Source organism: Mesoplodon densirostris, chromosome 19, assembly GCF_025265405.1.
Source record: "Mesoplodon densirostris isolate mMesDen1 chromosome 19, mMesDen1 primary haplotype, whole genome shotgun sequence".
NCBI classification, from domain to species: Eukaryota; Metazoa; Chordata; class Mammalia; order Artiodactyla; family Ziphiidae; genus Mesoplodon; species Mesoplodon densirostris.
Genome location: NC_082679.1, coordinates 27,640,261 through 27,665,635, shown reverse-complemented (window position 1 = coordinate 27,665,635; position 25,375 = coordinate 27,640,261). Strand labels below are relative to the sequence as shown.

Genomic DNA, 25,375 nt, shown 5'->3' with positions numbered 1-25,375 from the left:
TCAGTAGTTTATTCCCTTTCATTATCAAGCTGTATTCAAGTGCGTGGATATAACATAGTTTGTTTCTCCATCTACCAGTCTTTGGACACTATGCTGTTTCCAATTTGGGGCTTTTGTGAATAATGCTGCTATGAAAATTTCTGTACACATGTTTTTGTAGACATACTTTTCACATCCATTAAGTCAATTCCTTGAAGTGGAATTTCTGGGTCATAGAGTAGGTGTATGTTTAACCTTAGTTAATTCAGGCTCTTAGTTCTCTTCTGGAACAACACATCTAGTTGAAGGCCATTCCAGGAATATTTGGCAGTTCAGTATTGCCAGGATGCTGGGTCTGTCTCTGATTCACTGGGCCTTCCCCCTCAGGAGTGCAAAATGGCTGCTGTAGCACTGGCCATTGTCACCATGCTTCACATCATTCTCTCAAGCAGGAAAGAGTAGGGGCAAATAATCTTCCCAATGTAAGGTTCTGTCTTTTTTATCCAAATGTAAAAATCTTCCCATGTCCACACTTGGCTGCAAAGGAGGCTGAGAAAGGAAGTCTCTGGCAAAGGGGCAAAAGGCCTATACTCACTGTGAGTCGTCCTCTTAGGAGGGTACATTGCTGAATGGAACCAAATCCAAGTTCTGTTTAAAAGGATATCAGACTGAGACTGGCTGTTGGACCCTCCTGAGCCTCGGAGAGGACCCTGCGAGGCCACATTGTCAGGGGCCTGGGCACTGGCTAGGAACTGGTGGCTTGTGTTCTATGCAAGAGCAAGAGCCCCAGAAGGAAAACTAAAGAGACAAAAGCTTCTAGAGCAGTGGTCCTTGGACCAGCAGCATCAGCATCACCTGGGAACTTGTTAGAAATGCAAATTTTCAGCACCCCCCGCCCCTGCCCCCAACCTGCTGATCCTGAAGTCCATTCTTTCATTCTTTCTTTTAAAAGCCTTCCAGGTGATTCTGGTGCCTGCCCACGTTTAGGAACAAGTGGTCTAAAGCATGTGTGGAATGTTGTAGGGGCTTTTCTTTCCCCTTCGCTTCTCTTAACTCCATTTTTTCCTGAACTTTAAGTGTTCTCTTTTGCTTGATGCCCTGGGCAGCCCTGTGTCTGGTCAGTGTAATCGCTGCTTTTGTTCCCTTCACCCCACCCCGTTACCTGTTTCACTCCTCAGAGTTTCCCCCCTGTTTTTTATACACTAGTATTAAGAAAAAAATTCAAAAACCTTTTCAGATGCCTGATTTTCTTGGCAAGTCTGTGGCTTTATAGCTTCATTTAGAACAGCGGTGAATGGCAAAAAGGGAAAGAGAGAACATTCCAAACATTTCTAGTGGGTGACTACCTGTGTAAACAAGGCTTTTAGGAGCTAGACACCAGTTGCTTTATGAGCAATCCAAGTTTTATAGGGCACGCTTTTATGTTGTTAAACTAATTCAGTGATTTTAGAACTCTAAAGGTCACTGAACATAAAGGTGGTGTCGATTTTAATTGCTCTCCAAAGAGCTCTTTCTTTCTCTCTCCCCAAAAGTCTGGGTGGATGGATAGATGAAAAGAGAGATGGTGAGGCCTGGATCTGGGCAGGAATAGTGGTCATGGAGAGGAGGAGATAAAGTGGAGAGATTTGGGAGGTGGAATGGGTAAGACTTGGGTGAGGGACTTCCCTGGTGGCACAGTGGTTAAGAATCTACCTGCCAATGCAGGGAACATGGGTTCAGTCCCCGGTCCGGGAAGATCCCACGTGCTGCGGAGCAGCTAAACCCGTGCGCCACAACTAATGAGCCTGCGCTCTAGAGCCTGTGAGCCACAACTACTGAGCCTGCATGCCACAACTACTGAAGCCCATGCACCTAGAACCCGTGCCCCGCAACAAGAGAAGCCACCACAGTGAGAAGCACGTGCACCACAACAAAGAATAGCCCCCGTCGCCGCAACTAGAGAATGCCTGCACGCAGCAATGAAGACCCAATGCAGCCAAAAATAAATGAATGAATTAAAAAAAAAAAAGAAAGAGTTGGGTGAGTCAGAGGTGTGAGGTCAAAGTTGGCACTTAGTCTCTAGAGAGGGCTGTATCAGCTAGCTGCTGCCACATAACAACCCCCAACTTTAGAGGCTGTTCTGGTTACTGTCGCTGTTTAACAAATTACCCCAAAATGTAGCAGCTTAATGGAACAACTGTATTATGCTCACAGGTTTTATGGGCCAAGAATTTGACATAGTGGGTCTCTGCTCCATGATGTCTGCAGTCTTGGCTGGGAAGGTTCGCAGGCTGGGGGCTGAGGGCTTGTTCATACGCCATGCATGGCACCTGGGCTGGGATGACTTGAAGATAAGACCATCAACCAGAGCATCTACTCATGGTCTCTCCATGTGTCTCGCTTAGGCTTCCCCATAGCATGGTGGCCTCAGAGCGGTAAGAATTCTATTAAGGTGGCTTAGGGCTTCCAGGGTAAATGTCCTGGTGGACATGGCAGAAACTGAGTTGACTTTTATGACCTAGCTTCAGAAGTCACATAGTGGCACTTCTGTTGCACTGTCCTGGTTGAAGTAGTCACAAAGTTTCCTCAATTCAAGGGGACTGGCAAGATCACACCTTGGTAGATCATGGGAGGTTGTAGACATTATTTCAGCCATCTTTGGAAAACACGATGCGCCACAGTGGATTAAAACAAAACTGTGGTTCCACTGGTTAGAATTTGGCCTTGGGTACCTCTGGTTACTTCTGTCTTACCTGGGTGTGGTCAGCTGTAGGTCAGCTAGGCAGCTCTGCTTCTAGGGCTTGGCTGGCTGTGAGCTGGGATGATAGAGGTGATGGGCATGTGTCTCTTGTCCTCCGAAAGGCTAGCCTGGACTTTGTCACATGGCAGCTGGGCAAAGAGTAGGCTCAGAAACGCACACCATCACTTCCACCACATTCTGTTGGCCAAGGCAAGTCAGAAGGCCAGCCCAAGTTCAAGGGTTGGATAATAAATAGGAGGAGCTGTAAACAGTGGGACTAGGGAGAAGAAGAGTTTTTGGCCCCAGTGGTCTTTTTTCCAGATCCCCTTGCCATCAGCCCTCTCCCATTTTGCTGGGCCTCTCTTCTGAATCAGCGGATTCACAGAGTACAGTCCTTGACCCACGGAAGGCTTTGAGAGTCCTTGTGATGGGCTGCAAAGATGTGTAGAAATGCCAACTCGTTTGTGTCAGGTTGTGTTTGACTGCAAATAACGGAAAACCTAACAGTGGCTTAAACTGTAAGGATTAAGAAGTCTGGAGGCAGGCAACCCATGAGGAGTTGTTAAGAACCTAGTCTTTTTCTCTCCTCTCATCAGTTATCCTCCGTAGGTGGGCTTACCAGCCTCAGATTTATTGCCTCATGATTGCAAAATAGCTGCCACAGCTCCAGTCTTCTCAACTGTATTCAAAGCTGGAAGCAGGAAGCAAAAGACTTTCTCCCTAGAGAAGCTCTGTTTTTATATTCTGGAAGAAAACCTTTCCCAAATTCTGTCTTCCCCAAAAGATTCATTGAGCAGAACCCAACTCTGTACACTTTGGCTTTTACTTATTTGCAAAACTATGGCTAGCCTAGCTGCTAGGAAGCCTGGGAAAGTGAATGGCTGATAAAGGGGAGAGCAGTGCCACTGGCCTCGTCCAATTATTTTAAAGCTATTTTGGCCACAACCCACAGTCGGAAATATGTACACACAGAGACACACAAAATTGAAACGAGTATCACAAACTGATCCTTTTGCTTACCCTGTGTGATGCCTTTTAATATTTCCTATTCTATCCCATTCCATTTGACCCCATACTCTTTAACTTAAAACAAAATTCCTTGTCACAACCTGCTAATTTGATTTCACAACCCTCAAAGGCATGACCCATAGCTTGAAAAAGACTGACTGACTCAGAACAGCGTTTGTTTACATCTTGGAATTGGCAGGGGTTACCCCGAGCAGCATCAGGCTTCTGTGAGCAAGGCGAGGAGGGGTGGGGAAATGGTGTTTGGAAAAGCACCAGCTAGACTTTGCCACATCCTCTTCCCCTATCACTTCCCATGAGCAAATGGTAGTGTTCCGTCGACTTTGATTTTTATGACTTGCAAATAACCTGAGGGTTACTAGCATTAAATTAAATCTAAATTAAAATTAGCCTGTTTCTGGAGCTTTGCGGGGACTTTTAATTCTGTATCCTGCTCAGCAGCCTGGCTTCTGCACAACTCCTGATGACAACGCAAAACTCCGATGGCATTCCAAGTGCCGGAGGAATTCACAGGATTTTCTGGAAGGACACTTTGTCATTGTTGCATCGTGGCTGTTCTCTTGAGCTGGTTGTGGTTTCGCAAGCCCATCTTTTCGTGCTTTTGATAGCCCAGTGGTGGAGAAGGAGGTTCTTCAGAATCACAGGGTCTGAGTTCAAATTCTGGCCTCACAGTGTGGTTTGGGGCAAGTGTCCTGACCCCTGGGAGCCTCAGTTTCCTGCGCTGTGGGAAATGTTCCTCCTGCCTCCCCGGGGACTGGGAGGAACCAATAGGTGTGGGGTTAGCACAGGGCCTGATACCAAGGAAGCACTGGGGCAGGGTAGGCTCTTCCTAGATGTATCAGCCAGCTTCGGCTGAGTGCTTTGCAGTAATGAGTGAGCCCTAGATCTCAGCAGCTGACAGCAGCAAAGGCTCCTCTCTCGCTCGTGTGTCCGAGCTTCGTGCATTGGCTGTGGCTCCGTCCACGTACCCATTGTCATGCCAGGACTTGGGCAGAACCGTGCGATGGCTTTTAAAGCTTCTGCTCTGAAGGAGCGCAAGGCGTCCGCTCCCCTGTGCGTAATTTGGGGTTGCAGCTTTGCATGCTAATTGTGTGTCCCCCACTTCCCCGGTCACTTTTTCAAAAGCTTTTTGAGTATGTGTGTGTCGAGGAAGGAGAGGGGCGTCTAATGTCACCCCTGGTTGAGAACCACTAGTCCTGATCTTGCCCAAAGTCAAGGACTGGGTCTGCTTTTGTTCGTTACGGTATCCTCAGCTCTCCCCCATGCTGGACACAGAGCGGGCAATTAGTAAATGCCTTTCTCACCAGGCTGCTCTTTGAACGAATGATTGGGTTTGTTTAACCACCTGTGCAAATTCATTTGTTCACCCCACAAATATTTAGTGACCCCCTACCATGTACCATGCTCTGTGCAGGCTCTGGGTGTCCCACAGGGAACAAAACAGACAAAATCCCTGTCCTCGGGGGGGAGGGGGTTGACATTTTGGTGGGGGAGACAGACGACAAAAAATCAGAGAGACGTATGATTTTTTGATGTTCAAGTATTTTCAAAATAAAAAATTTTCATTTTGGAAAACTGCAAATGTGCACAAAGTAGAATAGTAAAACATGGGCCCCATCAACCAACTCTTTGCCACTTTTCAGTTTTCCGCCACTCTGACAGACCAGCGCTGTCCAAGAGAGCTTTCTGCCACCGTGGGAATATTCTAGATCTGCGGTGTCCTGTGTGGTAGCCAGCAGCCACGTGTGGCTGTCAAGCCCACGAAATGTCGCCACCGTGACCGCAAACTAAATGTTTAATTTCCTTTACACTCTTAAGGTAAATCTTTTTTATTTAAAACTTTCACATTCCTCCTTGTCCCCTTTTTTCCCCTTTGTTTATTGCAGTAAAATATACATAACACAACCTACCATCTCAGCCATTTCGAAGTGTACGATTCAGCGACAGTAAGTGCGTTTGCATAATTGTGCAACCTTCACCCCCATCCTTCTCCAGAACTTGTAGCATCTTGCAGAACTGAAACTCTGCACCCACTAAACAATAACTCCCGGTTTCTCCTCCCCTGCCCCCAGTCCCTGGCAGCTGCCATTCTACTTCCTGTCTCTCCGTCATAAGTGGCATCAGATGGTATCTTTGTCTTTTTGTCACTGGCTCACTTCACCTAGCTTAAGGTCATCCATGCCGTTGCGTGTATCAGAATTTCCTCCCTGAATGCTATTCCATTGTAAATAGACACCACATTTGGCTTATCCATTCATCTGTTGATGGACACTTGGGTTGTTTCTACCTTTTGGCTCTTGTGAATAGTGTTGCTGTGATCGTGGGTGTATAAATCTGTCTTCAAGACCCTGCTTTCAATTCTTTTGTGTATATATCCAGAAGTGGACTTGCTGGGTCATATGCTAATTCTATTTTTAATTTTTTGAGGAACCGCCAAAGTGTTTTTCACAGCAGCTGCAACATTTTACATTTCCACTAACTAACAGAGCACCAGGGTTCCAGTTTCTCCAGGTCCTCGGCAAGACTTGTTAATTTTTGGTTTTTTGATAGTAGCCCTTCTAAAGGGGGTGGGGCGGCATCTGTGGTTTTGATTGCATTTCCCTAATGATTGGTGGTGTGGATCATCTTTTCCTGTGCTTATGGCCATTTGTATATCTCCTTTGGACAAATAACTACTCAAGTCATTTGCCCTAATTTCATTTCATTAGCTTGAACTTAAATGCGCGTAGTCACACATGGCTAGTGGCTTCCGTATTGGACAGCGCAGGTCAGTATGCCCCTGACCTCCCAGAACTGGATTATTTTGCAGTAAATCACAGACATTTGATCATTTCACCCCTATGTATTTTAGGATGTATTACTAAAAGGTAAGAACTCTAAAGGAAAAAAAGCAGAAAAACAAAAACACTATGCCATTTTTATACCTAGAATCTTAATCACAATTTCTTAGTATCATCAGATATCCAGACAGCATTCACATTCTGTCTTTCCACTCTCAGTGGGTTCATTTGTGTCTTTCAAGGCTCCCTCTGTCTGCCAGGTTGAGAGCTGCAGGCTCCTGGGTAGCCTTGTGCATGAGTGGGTAGGGGGCACGTATCACTGGTTGTGTGTGGCGCATGGTTTCCCATTCACCACTCTATTTAGCCTCGTTTATCTCACCTGACAAATGGGGTAACAACAGGGGTTTGGAAGGACCCAAGGAGACCTGGTACCTGGCAGTTGAAGTCGGACCACGTGCATAATCAAATGATACGTAAACCCTTCCATATGGTAACTCCATTTTTAGTTTTTTAAGGAGCCTCCATGCTGTTCTCCATATTGGCTGCACCAATTTCTATTCCCACCAACAGTGCAGGAAGGTTCCCCTTTCTCCACACCGTCTCCAGCATTTATTACTTGTAGACTTTTTGATGATGGCATTCTGACTGGTGTGAGGTGATACCTCATTGTAGTTTTGATTTGCATTTCTCTGATAATTAGCAATGTTGAGCATCTTTTCATGTGCCTGTTGACCATTTGTATGTCTTCTTTGGAGAAATGACTATTCAGGTGTTCTGCCCACTTTTTGATTGGGTTGTTTGTTTTGTTGTTATTGAGTTGTATGAGCTGTCTGTATATTTTGGAAATTAAGCCCTTGTCAGTCACATCATTTGCAAGTATCTTCTCCCAGGCTGTAGGTTGTCTTTTCCTTTTGTTTCTGGTTTCCTTTACTGTGCAAAAAGCATATAAGTTTGATTAGGTCCCATTTGTTTATTTTTGCTTTCATTTCTATTGCCTTGGGTGTAAACCCTTCAAAATGTGCTCAAGGGCCAAATGTGACAAAAGGCACCAGGTGGAAAAGCTGGGGCCTGGGGACTTTTGTCCAACCTGACTGTGCTGTGGCCAGAAAGCTTTGGGAGTTGCCCCACTAGGTAAGATTCACAATGGCAGCTAAAATGATTGTGTAACAGTATCTATCGCTTACAAAATACTTTACTACACCAGAGGATTAAAGGCCTAAGAGCCTCTCCACTGCCATACGTGAAAATAAGGACTATGATTGTGCCCATTTTACAGATGAGGGCACTGAAGCCTAGAGCGGTGAAGTCACTTGCCCGACTTCAGCCCATGTGTGGGGAAGTGGAGATTTGAACTGCTGACTCCAACCCCAAACTGTAACCCCATGCTGGGCCTCTTGGCATCAACCTGATAGGCGACATAGATGCCAACCCTGGCACCTGAACAGGGGACCCATCTCAGAGGAACCCCGGACCTGCTGATCATTGACAAATGGTTTTCTTTTTATTATGGAAACTTTCGAGAAGATGTACATTAACTAGAACGGTGTACTGAGCCCCCAGGTAGCCATCATCCAGCTCTAACAGTTACCAACATTTGCCATGTCTGTTAGCTCTCCTCCCCCACTACAACTCTATGCTGATTATTTATTTTGTACAGTTTTGTTTTTTTTTTTTTTTTTTTTTTTTTGCAGTACGCGGGCCTCTCACTGTTGTGGCCTCTCCCGTTGCGGGGCACAGGCTCAGCGGCCATGGCTCACAGGCCTAGGCGCTCCGCGGTATGTGGGATCTTCCTGGACCGGGGCACGAACCCGCGTCCCGTGCATCGACAGGCGGACTCTCAACCACTGCGCCACCAGGGAAGCCCTGTTTTGTACAGTTTTTTAAAGGTAAAATTAACATGGTTGAATTGATATGTGTTGACATACAGAAACCTGAGCTGTGAATTTTTAAACCCCCATGTAACAGACACCCCATCACCATGCAGAACCTTGCCCTCTCCCCGGAAAGTCCCCCTCGTCCATTGCTCTGCTGTTACCATCTGAATGAAAACACATGGATAACAGATTCTCACAGGCTGGAGCCTCCCACTGGACATTCACCCGCAGATCCCCTTTGGAGAGCCCTGTTCAGGAGACACCCACCTCCTGGCTCTACTTCTGGTCCGACGTTTACAGAACTTGGGCCACACCCAAAGCTTGGGGCATGGAGGAGGGGGGAACCCACATGGAGCTGGCGGCGCTCCCAAAGCCACCTTGGGCGCTTGTGATCACCCTGGTCCAGGGCAGTGCACCTGGACTCTAGATGGGCCAGGATCCCGTGTTCCAGGGTCTTGTGACAGATGCTTTCTAGATCTTTCCAGGGCCTGGGGCTCTCCATAAAAAGGAGAAGCAGCTCTCGTTCCTGCTCTCTCTTCCATCTGCTCGCTTTATCGCTTTTTTGGATCTGAGCTATCCCAGGCATTCACAAAATGCTAACAAAGGCTGTCACCCAGCTTCGTCTTATCTTGACCCTGTGGCATGTTGGCTTCACATTTAAAAGAGAAACAATATGACGAGAGGACCATCTGTGGGATAGTGGTTAAGGGCGGGGACTCTGGAGTCAGCCGACCTTGGCTCAGACCCCAGCCTGACCACTGACCACTGGAGGGATATAGGGCGTATGGCTCACCGTTCTGAGCCTCGCCTTCCTCATCTGTGGAATGGGGCTGCGAAAAGCACCTGCTTCATAGGGATTCAAAGACGGTGAACAGGCTGATACGTGCAGAGTACTTCAAACCAGCAGCCATCATCATCGTCATCACAGCCACCATCATTACTGTCATCAGGTCAATCCTTGTTATTTGTGGATTCCATATTTGTGAATCCGCCTATTTGCTAACATTGTTAACCCCCAAATCAGTACTCACGGCGCTTTCCTGGTCATTTGCAGACGTGTGCAGAGCCGTGAGTCTATCTTGAGTCTCCCGATGCACGTGCTACCAGCTGAGGTTGAACGCGGCGACCCTCTGCCTCTCTGTTCAGCTCGAGAGCTATAAAGAAGCATCCTCTTTAGCGCCCTGTTGTTTTGCACTTTTGTGCTTTTTGTGGGTGGTTTTGCTGTTAAACCCGGCCCATCCCTTGTAGGGCTGAAGGGCCACCCACTGTCCATAAGCACAGGAAGGCTGCGATGTGCTCTGGAGAGATCGGGCGTGTGAGGTGACCTGCCCTCAGGCATGAGTTACAGCGCTGTGGGCCTTGAGCTCGGTGTGAGCGAATCAACCGTTTATGTTAAACAGGGTGTCTTTATTGTTTTTTTAAATTATTTTTTAAATTTATTTATTTATTTATTTATTATTTATGGCTGAGTTGGGTCTTCGTTGCTGTGCGCGGGATTTCTCTAGTTGCGACGAGCAGGGGCTACTCTCGTGGTGCGCGGGCTTCTCATTGCGGTGGCTTCTCCTGTTGCGGAGCACGGGCTCTAGGCGCGCAGGCTCAGTAGTTGTAGCGCACGGGCTCTGTTGCTCCACGGCATGCGGGATCTTCCTGGACCAGGGCTCAAACCCGTGTCCCCTGCATTGGCAGGCGGACTCTCAACCACTGCGCCACCAGGGAAGTCCCAAACAAGGTGTCTTTAAACAGAAACACACATAAGCCAAGGGGATATATTGATGGGTTGATGAGAATGGGACCAGAGGCTGGCAGGAAGCTAACCCTGTCTTTCCCCAGGGGCTGCGGCTCAGCGGCCATAATCGCAAATTCACGGTGACCTTATAGGACATAAGCAGCTCAGATGATGAGACCTGACTGTATTTTGCTAGATTGAAGTGCTGATGGATTATATCATATAATGTTATATACTATTGCATGATGTGTGTGTGTGAATATATATATATGTACACACACTGTATGTAGATATAGTGCAGTGTGTCTGCATATATATATGTGATAATGTACAGTGTTGTTTCCTGTGGGTTTTTTTTTTTTTTTTTTTTTTTGCGGTATGCGGGCCTCCCACTGTTGTGGCCTCTCCCCTTGCAGAGCACAGGCTCCGGACGCGCAGGCTCAGCGGCCATGGTTCATGGGCCCAGCCGTTCCACGGCATGTGGGATCTTCCCAGACCGGGGCACGAACCCACGTGCCCTGCATCAGCAGGCGGACTCTCAACCACTGCACCACCAGGGAAGCCCCTTTCCTGTGGTTTTAAACTGGTATTTGACCTCTCGTCTCTCTGGCTACATCTTTCTCCTTTTCACTGACTGTCTCACTCACAGCCTCTCTCTCATTCTCTCTCCACAGCTGGCCCCCAAAAGGACCCTCCCCACATCCCCAGCTGGGGGCCCTGCGTAGAGCTGGAGTGGACGCCCCCTCCTTCCCTTCATGATTCGTTTGTAGCGCAGGTAACCAGCCAAGCATCCCGCTCATTCCCGGAGGGGCCGTGGTCTCCCGCCCACCTCCCCGGAAGGGACGTTCCTTCTTGGAAGAGCCTGGCTCAGCCACATCCTTCAGCCCCGCCCTCTCCAGCCTGGGCCCCCTGGGTCATTCGGGCCATTCCCCCCCCAACCTCCATGCCATCTGCAGGCAGGATCTCCCTCCCCCGTTTCCGTCTTCTCCAGATTCTCTGCAGATCCTGCCTTGTCATTCCCTGGCCAGGCCTTGCCCACCTTAGGCTGGTTGGGAAGGGCAGGGGCTCGTAGGCCACAGAGCTGGTGACATGGGAAGACAGTGGGTGTGGGCGGAGATATGAAGCCAGAGAGAGTGTGTTATCTTGCCGCACGGATGCAGCAAGAGCCTTGGAAGGGCCTCTCTGGGGACAGTCCCCGGGGCCAGCTCTAGAGGCGAGCGTGATGGGTGTATGAGGCTCTGGGGCCATGTGTTTCTGTTCTAGACTGGGCTTGTTAACCCAGGGCCCGTGAAGTGTGTACGTGTGTGCATACGTGTGTGTGTGTGTGTGTGTGTCCCATGACACACTTCCCTCTGGGAAAGAACGTGTAACATTTCTGGCCCACATGCATGTTTCTGGCAAGAGGGTCTTTTGTTTTCATCAGACTCTCCAGGGTACTGTCCAGAGAAGCCCCTGAAATAACCATATGGGTTCTCTACCTGAGATTCTTTACGTCACAGAGCCGTCGAGGGTAATAGGGGCTGTAGTGGTGATCAGGAAGTTCAGAGAATGCTATTGAGGGTTAGGGGTGGTGACCCAGCTGGGGGGGGGCACGACAGTCGCCATGTCCTCAGTGAGTTCGGGACCATCCCCCTCCCCCTACCAAGAAGAAAAAGAGAGGGTAACAACTCCATGGCCCTGGACTGGGATTGTGTGTGATTTCTCATCGTGTTCTGTCTGCGTGGTTGGGAGGGAAGGATGCGTGGGCTGATGGAAGGATAGGCGGATGGGGACTTCCCTGGCAGTCCAGTGGTTAGGACTCAGTGCTTTCCCTGCCCGGGCCCGGGTTCAGTCCCTGATCGGAGAACTGAGATCCCACAAGCCTCTCAGTGCGGCCCAAAACAGTAAAAAGGAGGAGCGGATGGAAGGACGGGTCAGTTTGTGTGTTGGAAGACAAGAAAGATGGGCGGTTGGGTGGAAGTTTGTAAAGATGGGTGCATGGAAGCTTGGTAGGATGTCTGGAGCAGTGGTGGTTGGCGCGGGGGTGGATGGGCAAACAGAGAACTTGTTTTCTCACTTGTAAACTGGGGCACACGGCATCCCTTTCCCATGGGGGCTGAACAAGCTAAACGCTTGGGACAGTGCCTGGCACATGGTAAGCAGGAGCCAAATGTTAGCCGTCCTCATCCTCATCATTCTGACAGGCTCGGCCCGGCTCTGGCGGTTCCTCTGACTCAGAGCGCCTGCCCTCCTGGCCCCTCTCCCTCTCTGTTCCCTTCCTTGAGAACCACGCTGCATGTGTCTTCCAGGGGGACCCAGAGCCTGGGCCCCTTCATGCCGCCTCCCCTCCCTCCCTCCTTCACCCAGTCACGTGTAGGACAGGAGCACAGGCTTGGGGCCAGACTTGTGGGTTCAGGGCTGGCTCCGCCACCTGCTAGCTGGGAGACAGAGAACCATGGTCTCAGCTCTTCCTTTTACTCATCTGCAAAGCGGGGGTGGCAGGACCCACCTCGAGGGATCCTGTGGGGATTAAATGAGATACATGTGTGTGAAGCACTTAGCACGGGGCCTGCATGTGATCAGGACTCAGTCTGGGTTGATGTCATCACCATGGTCATCAGACGCTGGGGAGAGAGAGGGAGGAGGAAAAGGCAGCTGTCTGTCTCTGATCAGGAGGCTCTGGTACGGAGGGCACCTGCCCCACCCCTACCCATGCCCCTAGACTTAAGGGGACAGAAACCCTGACCCCTCAGGGGTCTTGGCCCCAGGGAATGGTCCTTGCAGGGAGGGTCCTGGCACGCTGCCGACATCTAACTTGTCTCCCCCACCCTCTCCCTCCCCTCCCCTGTCCCTCATCTCCTCAAATGTCTCTCCCCTTCTCTCTTTCAGTGACCCTCAGGCCCTCAACGACTTCTTACATGGATCTGAGAAGGTGAGTGCTGGGGCAGGGAGAAGCATCCCCAGGGCAGGGGCCTGTGGAATTGGGAGCTGAGAGACACTCCCCGCTGATTCAGTAGACATCTGCCCCTTGCCTTCCATGAGCCAGGCCCCAGGGTTATGGCAGAGAGTGAAAGAGATGGCAAATCCCTGCCCTCACTCCATACACATTTCCTTGGTAAACAAAGCAACCGAGAGCTAATAAAGGTGATGGTGGAAAGCACCATGCAGAGCAGCATAAGAAATAATAATGTCACTTGCACAACAAAAGAGGTTTAAAAGAAAATGAATGGGAGGCGGAAGCAGGGGCTTCTTCTCTAGCTGGTGTGAACCTGAAGGATCAAAGGGAGGTGCCCATGGCGCTCTGGGCAGGGGAAGGACAGGTAGGAAGGTTGGAAAGTTTGAGAAAGAAGGCCAGTGGGGCCGGAATGAAGGGGAAACTAGAAGGTGGTAAGACTGGAGTGGACAAAAATCACCAGGTCATGAAGGGCTTGGAGGACTTGATCGAGGAGTTCAGACTTTATTCTGAACGTGACAGGCAGTTCTGACGGGTTATTAAGCAGGAGAATGCCACATTCCGTTTGCCCTCCAGAGAACGGAACAAAGTGGGGGAGAGTGGATGTCTGTTGAGCCATGAGGAGCTGTATCAGTCACCCACAGCTGCATAACAAGTTATCCCATCACTTAGTGACTTAAAACAACATTTGTTAGAGCTCTCAGTTTCTGAGGGTCAGGAACTGGGGAGTGCTTAGCTGGGTGTCTAGCTCAGTGTCTCCCCTGAGTATAGCAGTCAGGATGTTGCCTGGAGCCACTGTCATCTGAGGGCTTGTCTGGGGCTGGAGGATGTGCCTCCACAGTGACTCACTGCCGTGGCAGTTGGCTGGAGGCCTCAGCTCCTCACCATGTGGGCCTCCCCCTAGGATTGCTTGAGTGTCCTCACAGCATGGCAGCTGGTTCCCCCAGAGCAAGTGACCCAAGGGAGAGAGCCAGGAGGAAGCTCAGTGCCTCTTATGACCTAGTCTCCAAAGTCGCACACTGTCACTTCCGTCATACTGCATTTGCTAGAGGCGAGTCACTAAGCGCGCCCACACTCACAGGGAGGGGACGGAGCTCAGCTCCTTGAGAGGGGATGTATCAAATAATCTGTGGAGCGGAGGCGAGTGCGGAGCAGAAGTTGGTGGCCTGGGCCCCAGGGCAGGCACGGGAGGAGGTACCAGACGCTGGCTCTGGGATCTGTCTGGGAGGCAGGATCACTAGACTTGCTGGTGACTTAGACGGTGAGGAAGAAAGAGCATCCAGAATGCCTCCTGGACTTGACCTGAGCAGCTGAGTGGGTGGTGGTACTGTTCTCTGAGACTGGGAGTTCGAGGTGGATGCCAGAAGTCCAAGGGCAGCTATTGGATATAGCAGTCTGGGGTTCTGGAAAAAGATCAGCTGGACAGAGAAACTGGGGAGGCTTGGCTGTGGACAGCCATTCATTGGGCGCTTAGGGCCTGTTGTAGACATTGCCTATGTCTGCAGGAACGAGACAGGTCCCTGTGCTCCCAGACACGGGAACACACGCACGTTAGGCGCCCGGGTGGCAGGGCGTGCCGGGTGCTTGGGCTGGGCAGTGGAAGGAGTGACTTAGTAGGAAGGGACGGACAGTTGTCGGGAGGAGGTGACAAATGTGACCGGCCCTGCCAGATGTGTTACCAAAGACGCTTGAGCAAAGCCACGGAGGCAGGATTCTAGAGTTCAAGGCAGGCATGTCAGGAGAGGCTCGGACTCAGTGCTGGGGTTGCCTCGCATTTTAATCTTGCAGCCAAGCCCCTTTCTTTGGGGCGACTTTTCTGGAGGCGGAGTTTCCTGTACCCCTCGAATCTCCCCCCGCAACCCCCCCACCTCGTCTCTGTCTTTTTGTCCCATGTAACCCTCAATTGGTTTTTGTTCTAGAGGTGGGCCAGCCCACTGCCCAGCTGACCTTTGACCTTGGGTGGGGGCGGGTCTTGGTGCAGCTTGACAGTGATGAGCTCCTGGATAATCCCGGGGAGGCCCGAAGTGCCTTCTATGAAGGTCCTGGGGTAAGTGGCCCGGGGGCTCGGGGAAGGCCGTAGGCTCCAGGCATCACCCAAGTCGCCTGTGGTGGCAGCCAGTGGGGGAGGGGAGAAGGGGTCGCACTCGTCCCCTGAGGCACTTTGCCGGGATGGGGGCAGGGGGCAGTCACTGAGGAGCAGTGTGGGGTGGAGGTGAGGCCAGAGCTGCTGGACCCCGACCCCCCAGCTGTGCCCTCCGGCCCCTCAAGAGAAGGAGGTGTGGTCCTGAGTCCCTGGCCTTGGAGGGCAGCTGCTACAGAGCTGGAACAGAGGCAGAGGCTGGCTCTGGAGTTCACAGTGGGCAGGGCGGGGGCGCTGGGGGGTCCTGTCCCGGCCCAGCCATGGGTGGGGTGTGTGACCTGGGGGAAGGGGATCGACTGTTGTGGACCTCAGTCTCCACCTGGAAGATGAAGGCAGGGGTGATGAGCAAAGCCCAGAGTGGGGAACACAGTGGACTTTTATTGAGCACCTACTGTGTGCCGGGCCCATTACTCAGTGCCAGTCGTCCCTCCCTCTTCTTCCTCTTCTGTGGCCTCTCCCCTCCCCGCTTCGCTCCCCATCCCTCCCCCTCCTTTTTCCTCCTCCCCCCTCTTCTCTCTCCCTCCCACTCCCCCCTCCTCCGTCTTCATTAACATAACTATCAGTTACCAAATACCTATCATATGCCAGGCCCTTTACAGTAATTTTCATTTAGTCCTCACAACAACCACAGTAACATTCCAAATAATTTATCTGGCATAATATAAATGACTAAATCCAGAACCCAACAAATACACATTATGTTCATGTTATTACATTTACGGAAGAGTAACAATGTGCATTATTCTTACCCGTGCCATCCTCTTAATGCCCATAACATCCCTGGTCAGGTTCTCAGCACCTCCTGTACGTGACGTCAGTGAATGTCACGACTGTCCTAGGAGGCGGGTTTGGTTATGGCCATTTAGCGGTTAGGAACTCAGAACTGCCTGGTCCTTGGTTGGGGGCTGAGCCGGAGCCCCATCCTGCCAGGCACTGCCCTCCACTCAGCAGCAGGGTGACCCCTTTCCCCGGTCTGGGAGGCAAGGAGGGAGCAGTGCCCACCTCACTGAGCTGTTATTAACGACAACATGGACAGTAATAATGACGGTAACAACGATAGATGATGTTTCTCGCGTGCCAGCCAAGAGCCACGTACTGCTCTGAGCCCTCCACTAGGATTAACTCAGAATCCTTCAAACTACAGGTGGTGTTATTTTTTTAAAATTTTATTTATTTTATTTATTTATTTTTGGCTGCGTTGGGTCTTCATTGCTGTGCGTGGGCTTTCTCTAGTTGCGGCGAGTGGGGGCTACTCTTCGTTGCAGTGCGCGGGCTTCTCGTTGCAGTGGCTTCTCTTGTTGCAGAGCATGGGCTCTAGGCGTGCGGGCTTCAGTAGTTGTGGCTTGCGGGCGCTAGAGCGCAGGCTCACTAGTGGCGCATGGGCTTAGTTGCTCCGCGGCATGTGGGATCTTCCCGGACCAGGGCTCGAACCCGTGTCCCCTGCATTGGCAGGCAATTCTTAACCACTGTGCCACCAGGTTTTGATCCATCGCCTGGTCAAGTATCAGTGGGTTTTCCATGCCCTTGGCATAATTATTACTCGTGGAATATTTGCTCTCAAACGCATGTATAGATTACACACTCGTGTCCTGGATTGCCATCCCGGAAAGCATTTAAGAAACATCAGGTTCGGGACTTCCTTGGTGGTGCAGTGGTTGGGAGTCTGCCTGCCGATGCAGGGCCCTGGTCTGGGAAGATCCCACATGTCGCAGAGCAACTAGGCCCGTGAGCCACAACTACTGAGCCTGGGCGTCTGGAGCTTGTGCTCCGCAACGAGAGGCCGTGACGGTGAGAGGTCCGCGCACCGCGATGAAGAGTGGCCCCCGCTCGCCGCAACTAAAGAAAGCAATCGCACAGAAACGAAGGCCCAACACAGCAAAACAACAACAACAAGAAAAAGTTAAAGGGCATTAAAAACAAACCAACCAGATATATGTGGGTAGGCATTTTCCATCCCAGTTACAGAATGAGAAAACTGAGACTCAAACAGGGAAAATGACTTGCCCAAGGTGGCAAAGGAAGGAAGAAGAGCCAGGCTGTAGATTCTGGTTCATCTGATGCCAGAGTCCTTTCCCCAACCACAGTGCCCGCACCGCTTCCAACTCAACTTCCTCCTCTGCTCCTCCTCCCTCCCCGTCTTTTCAGATGGACTGAACTGAAACCTGGCCCTTCTGTGAAGCCTCCTGACACCAGCGTTTGCCCTGCTCCCCTAGCCAGTCCCTCCGAAGGCAGCACACAGTTACAGACACAATCACGCCTTTAAGCCATCAATCCTCTGAGGTGTCCCTCTTCCTCATCTCAGTTATTAATAGCATCTACTCAGTTGCTCAAACCCCAGCCTGCCCTGCCAACCTCCATCTGTCCTTTTCCTTACCAGCTCTCCCTGTGATGTGTGACCCGTCAGCATGTCTGAATCTACTTCTAACATGATCCCTAATCCTTGCGCTTCTGGCCTCTTCACTGCTACTCCAGCCCAGGCCACCATCTCCGCTGAGAGCCTTCCAGCTACTCTCCAGGATTCCCGTCTTGCCGCCCACGGCACCCTCACAGCAGCTAGAGCTTTGCACAGCCTCCCCTGGTTCCCGTGGCAGAGTCTGTGCTTTGCCGCACCGTGGCCTGGAAGTGGGTCTCAGCCTCAGCAGCCTCCTCAGTGTGGCTTCCCACCCCCGCGCCATCCACCTGCCAGCGTCTGCCACTCCCTGTCACTCCCTCGGACTTGGCCCCCTGCTGTACTTTCCTCATGTCGCTTTGTGGTGGACACAAGGTCTGACTCCCCAGTGGCTGTTTCTGCTTCCTCTTCTTTTCCTGGCAAATGGGATTCCAGTTTGGATCGGGTGACAAGAAATTTGAGGGAACACACTGGTTCTCCCCAGTCCTGGAACTGGGGAGAACCAGGGGGGAACACAACTTACGCTTCTGCCCTGGAGACAAATCTTGAGGGTCCGGGATAACGGTGGCCACTTCCCTTTCCACTGCCACGGATCAGTTTAGAAAGAGCACGGGCTACAGTTCTGGCCGAGGAGACGTGAGGGGCGTTCTGTTGGGCGCTGCTACAAGCTTTCCTCACTTTTAAAAAGGGGAACAAGGAAGGGAGGGAGCTGCTCTCTGCCCTGCACCCTCCGAAGGTTTGGGTGCTCCGCGTACAAGAGGGGATTCTTGCTGCTGCTGCTGCTGCCGACTTGCAGACGCTGGCCACTGCTGGCAGGCCTTGACTTCACCGTGGAGCCACTGGCACCACCACGTGTCCTGAGAGCTTAAACCGATGCCGACTCCTCTGTTATTACGGCCCAAAGCATACGCACTATAGATATCTAAACTCACCTTTTTGCTGCTTTATCACTCCTACCTTCCCGCTCCTAAAATGTAAGCTCTGTGAGGGGAGGGGCCTGTCCCTCCATCACTATGTCCCCATCACGTGGACTGGGCATTGTCTGGCACAGCTACAGCAGGTGCTTGATGAATGCTGGCTGCATTCATGCATGAGGGTCCTCCAGGGCAGGGACTCAGTCACTGTGGCTTCTGGGAGCGGCAGGGGCTCAAAAGCCTTCGCTGGATCAAGAGGCAGGGAAGCCAGAAGACAGCTTCTTAAGAAACAAATTTAATACTATATACAAGGGAAAACGTACAGAAACAACAAAGGAGACGCAACAGGGCTGGAGGTGCCCATCCCAACTAGCTGCCCACGCAGAGGGCCGATGCCAGCCCCTAGCTCGCCCTCCTCCTCCTACAGTTGGAAGGGCTCCACGGGCCACCTTGCCCTGGCGGTGGGATCCACGTGGTCCTGAAGCCGGTGCCACTTCATGTGGGCATTCCGACCCTTGATCTTGCCAAACACCCTGAGGAGGCACCAGAGGACACAGGGGTCAGAGCAGGGGGAGGCGGGTAGCCCTGAGGGGGGCACCCCAGAGGGCTGAGGGCAGGCGGTGTGGGAGCATCCAGGGAAAGGGCGGTACCTCTCACACTCCCGGCAGGGAAAGAAGCCCTGGCCCTTGCTGCTCCCCGGCAGCTCAGGGGTCCGCTTCGAGCCGGTGTTTGGGCTGGAGTTGGGGATGGACTCCCTCCTGTAACTCTCAGTAGTCCTCGGTAATTCGGGGGTTGGACGGTGGCTGGGTTTCCTCCGAGGGCTACGAGTGACCTGCACAGGGGGCAGAGGTGATGAAAGGGTGCTGACCGCCCCGCCGCCCTTCTAAGGGAGAAGCAGGTGTCCAGAGCGTCCAGACGTCGCGGGGTGCACCCCCCCACCGCCAGCCAGCTTGGATGGGCACCGGGCATCCAGATCCGTGCTGAACTCCTGAAGCCCTATCCCGAGACCCTCTACCTTCGCTTCTGTCCTGTCTGCTTCACCCAGCTCTCTCTTGACCCTCTTTTCCGGCACTGGGGCTCGGCCGCAGTCAAACTTGTTCATTTTCTTCTGCATGTAGTAGAACTCGACACACTGGGCTACTGTTTTTGTCTGGACCTAGTGGAGGAAGACAGAAACCGGCTAAGGACAGTGCCTCAGGAGTAGCAGTGAGTATGGCCTTGACGCCCTAAATCCCCTCCCCATGGGGCCAGCCGCCACTTTTTGAAAGCCCTCCTGAAACGTTTCTCCCCTACGGCTTGGTATGCTCCACTGCTACGGGGGACAGAGAATCACAAAGTCCTCCTGGGGATGAAGGAGTTCAGAGAGAAGCCACCAGAGTCAACACCATCTAAGCTCTGCACGCTCTGAGCAACAAGGCTGGCCCAAGAAGGCTTCTCTCCAGGAAAACGCACACACGGTACACACGAGGACGCTCACTGTGACATCATGTGGAGCCACATGTCTACCGACTGGGACTAATTAAACCAGAGTGTCCTTACGTGGTGGATACCTCATAGCCTTATGTGACAGCTAGGCAGAGCCCTCCAAAAAACTGAAGAGGAAGGAATACTTCCCAACTCAGTCCGTAAGTTCAACATTTCTCTGATACCAAAGCCAGACAAAGATATTACAAGGAAAGAAGCCTACAGACCAATGTCCCTCATGAACATAGATGAAAATTTTTAAACAAAACTTTAACGAACAGAATCCAACAATATATATATGTGTATATATATATACGTGTATATATGTGTATATATATATATATATATATATATATATATGTATATATGTATATATATATATAAAGGACAATATACCATGACTAAGTGGAGCTCATCCCAGAAACGTGAGGTTGGTTTAACAATCGAAAATCAATGTAATTCATCATATTAAACTTAAAAAAGAGAAATCATATGAGCATCTTGATAGGTGCAGAAAAAGCATTTGATACAATCCAATGTCCATTCCTGATGGAAACTCTCAGCACAATAGGAATAGAAGGAACTTCTCTTCAACCTGATAAATGAGACCTACAAAATCCCTACAGCTAACGGTGGAGTGGTTTCCCCTCAAATATCATGAACAACACAAGGATTTCCACTCTCACCACTTCTACTCAATACTGTACTGGTGGTTCTAGAGTGCAAAAAGGCAAGAAAAAAAGTAAAGGCATCCAGGTTGGAAAGGAAGAAAGAAAAGTGTCTTTACTTGCAGATGATGTGACTGTCTATGTAGAAAATTCAGTGGAATCCACAAAAAAGTTACCAAAACTAGTAAGTTAGTTTGGCAACATTTCAGAACACAAGATCCATATAAAAATCAATTTTATTTCTATACATACTAGCAACAAACCATTGGAAACTGAAATAAAAAAGAACTCTATAACATCATAAAAAACACAAGTACTGGGCTTCCCTGGTGGCGCAGTGGTTGAGAGTCCGCCTGCCGATGCAAGGGACACGAGTTCGTGCAATGGTCCTGGAGGGATCCCACGTGCCATGGAGCGGTGGGGCCCGTGAGCCATGGCCGCTGGGACTGCGCGTCCGGAGCCTGTGCTCCGCGGCGGGAGAGGCCACAATGGTGAGAGGCCCGCATACCGCAAAAAAAAAAAAAAAAAAAAAAAGAAAAAAGAAAAAAACCAAGCGCTTAGGAATAAATCTGACAGAAAGTATGCAACAACTGTACACTAAAAACTTCAAAACATTGCTGAAAAATTAAAGATTGAAATAGAGAGATACACCCTGTTCACGAGTCAGAAGACTCAATATTGTTAAGGTAACAACTCTCCCCAGTTGACGTAACGAGTCAAAAACAGTACCAATCAAGTTCCTAGCAGAAATTTTTATTTTGAAATTGTCAAGTTATTTCTAAAATTCATAGGGAATTAAAAAGGATGTAGAATACAAAAAATAACTTTGAAAAAGAATAACAAAGTTGAAGGACTAACATTTTCTAATTTCAAGACTTAGAATAAAGCTACAGTAATAAAGACAGTATGGGAATAGCTTAATAAAAGACAAACAGATCAGTGGAACAGAATACAGGGTCCAGAAGTAGATGCATATATATACGGCCAACTGATATTTAACAAAGGTACAAAAGCAACTGAGTGGAGAAAGTATGGTCTTTCCAACAAAAGGTATTGGAATAAATATCCATATGCAAAAATGAACTCACCTCGCACCCCATACAAAAATAAACTTAAAATGGATCATAAATCTAGAAATAAAACCTGAAACTATAAAACCTCCAGAAGAAAACATAGGGGAAAATCTTTGTGACTTTGGGTTAGGCAAAGATTTCTTAGATACAACACGAAAAGCACAGTCTATAAAAGAGAAACTAGTAAGTTAGGCTTAAGCAAAATTTACAACTTTTCTTCAAAAGACACTGTTAGAAGACTGACAAATGGCATATTGGGAGAAAATATTTCCAAAGCATATATCTGGATAAAGGACTGGTGTTCAGAACAAAATAAGAACTCCTACAGCTCAATAAAAACACAGACACTCCAATAAAAACAGAGGCAAAAGATATGAACAGACAGCTCACCAGAGAAGGTGCACAGAGAGCAAAAAAACACAAAGATGCTCAGCATCATTAGTCATTAGGAAAATGGAGTCAGATGCTACTGTACACTCATTAGAATGGCTAAAATTAAAGAGACTTAGCATACCAAGTGTCGACGAGGGTGTGGAGCAACTGGACCTTTCATAACCTGCTGGTGGGAATGGGAAGTGGTAGAGCCACTTTGGAAAACAGTTTGGCAGTTTCTTAAAAAGTTAAACATACATCTACTATAAGTTACCCTCATTCCCCTCCTAGGTATTTATAATCCCAACTCCGTGTCCGCAAAAAAAAAAAAAAAAAAAAAAACCCAGTACATGTCCGTACAAAGACTTGTATGTAAGTGTGCAGAGCAGCTTTATCTGTAGTCATCAGTAACTGGAAACCACCAACAGGTGGATGATTAAATGAACGGTGGTCCGTCCACACAGTGGTATACTCCTCAACAGTAAAGGGATGAACTATGGGTACACACGACAACATGGATGAATCTCAAAATCATTAGGTTGAGTGTAAGAAGCCAGACAAAGCAGATCACGTGCTGTATGATTATTCCATTTATATAAACCTCTAGAAAATGCAAACTAATTTAGAGTGACAGAAAGTAGACAAGAGTTGACTAGGGACCCGGGTGGCAGGAAGGAAGGGTTGCAAAGGGGCAGGAGGGAACTTTTGGGGGTGAAGGATACTCTCATTATCTCGATCATCGTGGTGGTCTTACAAGTGTATAACTATGTCAAAAACATTAAATCTCACACTTCGATTATGTGCAATTTTGCGTACATCAAGTTAAAAAAAGAGCAAACTAATCAGCAGGATATTAAGTATATGATGTCATCCTTTTTTGAGAAAGTGCATATAGGTGTGTAAAATCCGTATGGGCAATAAATACCTGTCAGGTTATCAAATCAGAAGTAGGATTGTGGGGAGGGGTCTGGAGGGCTTTATTTTGAACATGGGATTCATTTCTCTACCGTTTCAGGTTGTTCCAAGCAATGGCATTGTAGTTGTCAACTGTTCACAGCATGAGCAGAGTATCGCCCCTGAAAGGCCCTGCAGTTCTAGCGCCTCGGCCGTGTGAAGGAGCCTTGTCTACACCAGCCTGCCATGTTCGCCTTACCATCTTGTGTATCAAGTAGAAGTCCTTCTTGTAGGCACGGAACGCCTTCTTAAAGAGCCTCTTCTCCATGGAGGTCCAGATGTCCGAACCTATTGGAGAAACAGCCAAGAGGAGGAAGGATGTTTCTCCTTCTGGGACCACAGCCACGGCTGAAGTGCAGACTCCCCTCCTTTTTCAGGCCACCGAGCGCCACTTATATGCCAAGATTTCTGCTAAGCCCCTTACTTGCTTTATCTCACACAATCCTCACAAAAACCTTAGCAGGTAGGGGCGATTACCATCCCCACTTGACAGGTGCAGCAACTTGAGGCTTCCTCTGCTTAAGAGACTTGCCAAGGGCAGGCGTGGGCCCCTGGTTGCCTGACTCCAAGGCTGGAGTGCTCAACTGGGAAACCTGAGCCCACCCCAACCTGGCACTCCCCTTCTGGCCAGGAAGAGCCCACGAGGGAACCAGTGGAAAGGGGAAGGTTGGATCCAACTAGAGAACAGCACCCACTGAGTCCCCCAGAGAGGACGGGCCCTTCTGGGAGGGCAGGTGCAGGCCCCAAGAGAACTCCGGGAGGCACGTGCAGAGCTTGCCATGGAAAGTGACTGGCTCGCAGGGGCCTCAGCCAGGCCAAAACCACGCGGGCAGCCACGCTCGTTACCTGTGTAGTGATAGTTGGCGAGAGGGTGAGTCCGTGGCTTCTGGGGTCCTCTCAGTAACAGGGTCTCCAGGGCAACCTGGAACGACAGGAGTGGTGGGCAACTCTCTGAGGGAGGGAAGGTGAGGTAGAGGCCCACCTTCATTCTTTCATCCAATCAGAAAATATGTGCAGCCCTCCCTAAAGCCACCCCTACCCCAGGGCGACTCAAAGTGTGGTCGGTCTGTGGACTGGCCACCAGCTGTGAACCACTTGGGACACACTGCCTACAGCACTAAGCGGACTGTTGAGTGCAGCTGACGTTACCTTTTTCATAGCAAGATTTACTTGATGACGAAACAGTGTGTGGACTTATTCTGGCACAAGCTCCTTATTTCTTCAGGGAGCAGCATTTGGAGTGGCACTGCCCCCGCCCTACCCCATGTTATGGTCCTCATAGCACTAATCATTATCTATCACTTGTAAAAAATGTATTTCATGTGTTCACTCTCCTAAAATGTAAGCCCTGCAAAGAGAGGGCATTTGTCTTGCTCAACAGCGTAACCCCGGTCAGGACTCGCTATGCAGTTTGCAGGACCCAGCGCAAAATGGAAACACGGGGCCCTGTGCTCAGAAACTATTAAGAATTTCAAGATGGTGGCAGCAGAGCATTAAACCAAGAATGGGCCCCTGAGCTGGCCCCAGCCTGATACCGTGACATCACCAGGTATCAGGAGGACCCAGTAAATGTGTGCTGATTACTCTGCTGAGCACCCACCACGTGCCAGCCACTGCCTCTCAGCTTGAGAAAAAGCACCATGTAGCCCTGACTCTTGGGTCTCCAACTCGGGTGACGTGACTTCCTCTCCCACTACACACAGTTGGACTTCTTCATTTTCTAAACTTCAGGATTGTGAGGAGGGTCCTTGGAGGAGGCAGAGGCATTTCTGTTGCATCTGAGGTTTGCATACACCATTTTTAATCCAAAAGTTAATGTTCAGTAAATAAACCAGATGAATGCAGGCCCTGAGTTGGTTCTGCTAGGCACCGCCTCCCCAGTGCCGCGCTGAGATGAGGTAACGCTGGAGGAACCCTGGTGCTCTGCTGTCACCCCAGAGCAATAACTGATTGAGCCCGTATGTGTGCATTTCCCCTACGTTCAAAAGGACACCACCAGTCCCAAAGCGACCAGGGAGAAGGGTGGGTGGCCAGCCTTTGGTTCTCGTGAGCTGCAAAGCCCCAAGTAGAAGGCACGTGTCTTGCGCCTAGAGCCCCTGGCCCTAAGAGACCAGGGAGCTTCCCACAGCTCCTCTGAGCCCCCGCCTCGCCTGCACCGCACCTGGATGTTGCCCTGGGCTTCATGCAGGCAGTGCAGAGCGAGCTCCAGGTTGGTGCCCCCGCCCGGCATCACGCTGGAGCAGGCCACGTTGCAGAGCTCGGTCACTGTTTCCAGCAGGCAGCCCGGCAGCGAGAAGGAGAGGAGACACAGAGGGTCAGCAAGTGCCAGAGAGGAAACCTCCCCAACAGCACAGATGGGGTGGGG

The 25,375-nt window shown here is 50.1% G+C and overlaps 1 pseudogene; it reads right to left on the bottom strand.

Annotated features, from left to right (window-relative positions):
* The window catches only part of LOC132479621 (zinc finger protein 541-like), an 82,212-nt pseudogene that overhangs the window by 40,160 nt on the left and 16,677 nt on the right, over nt 1-25,375 (bottom strand).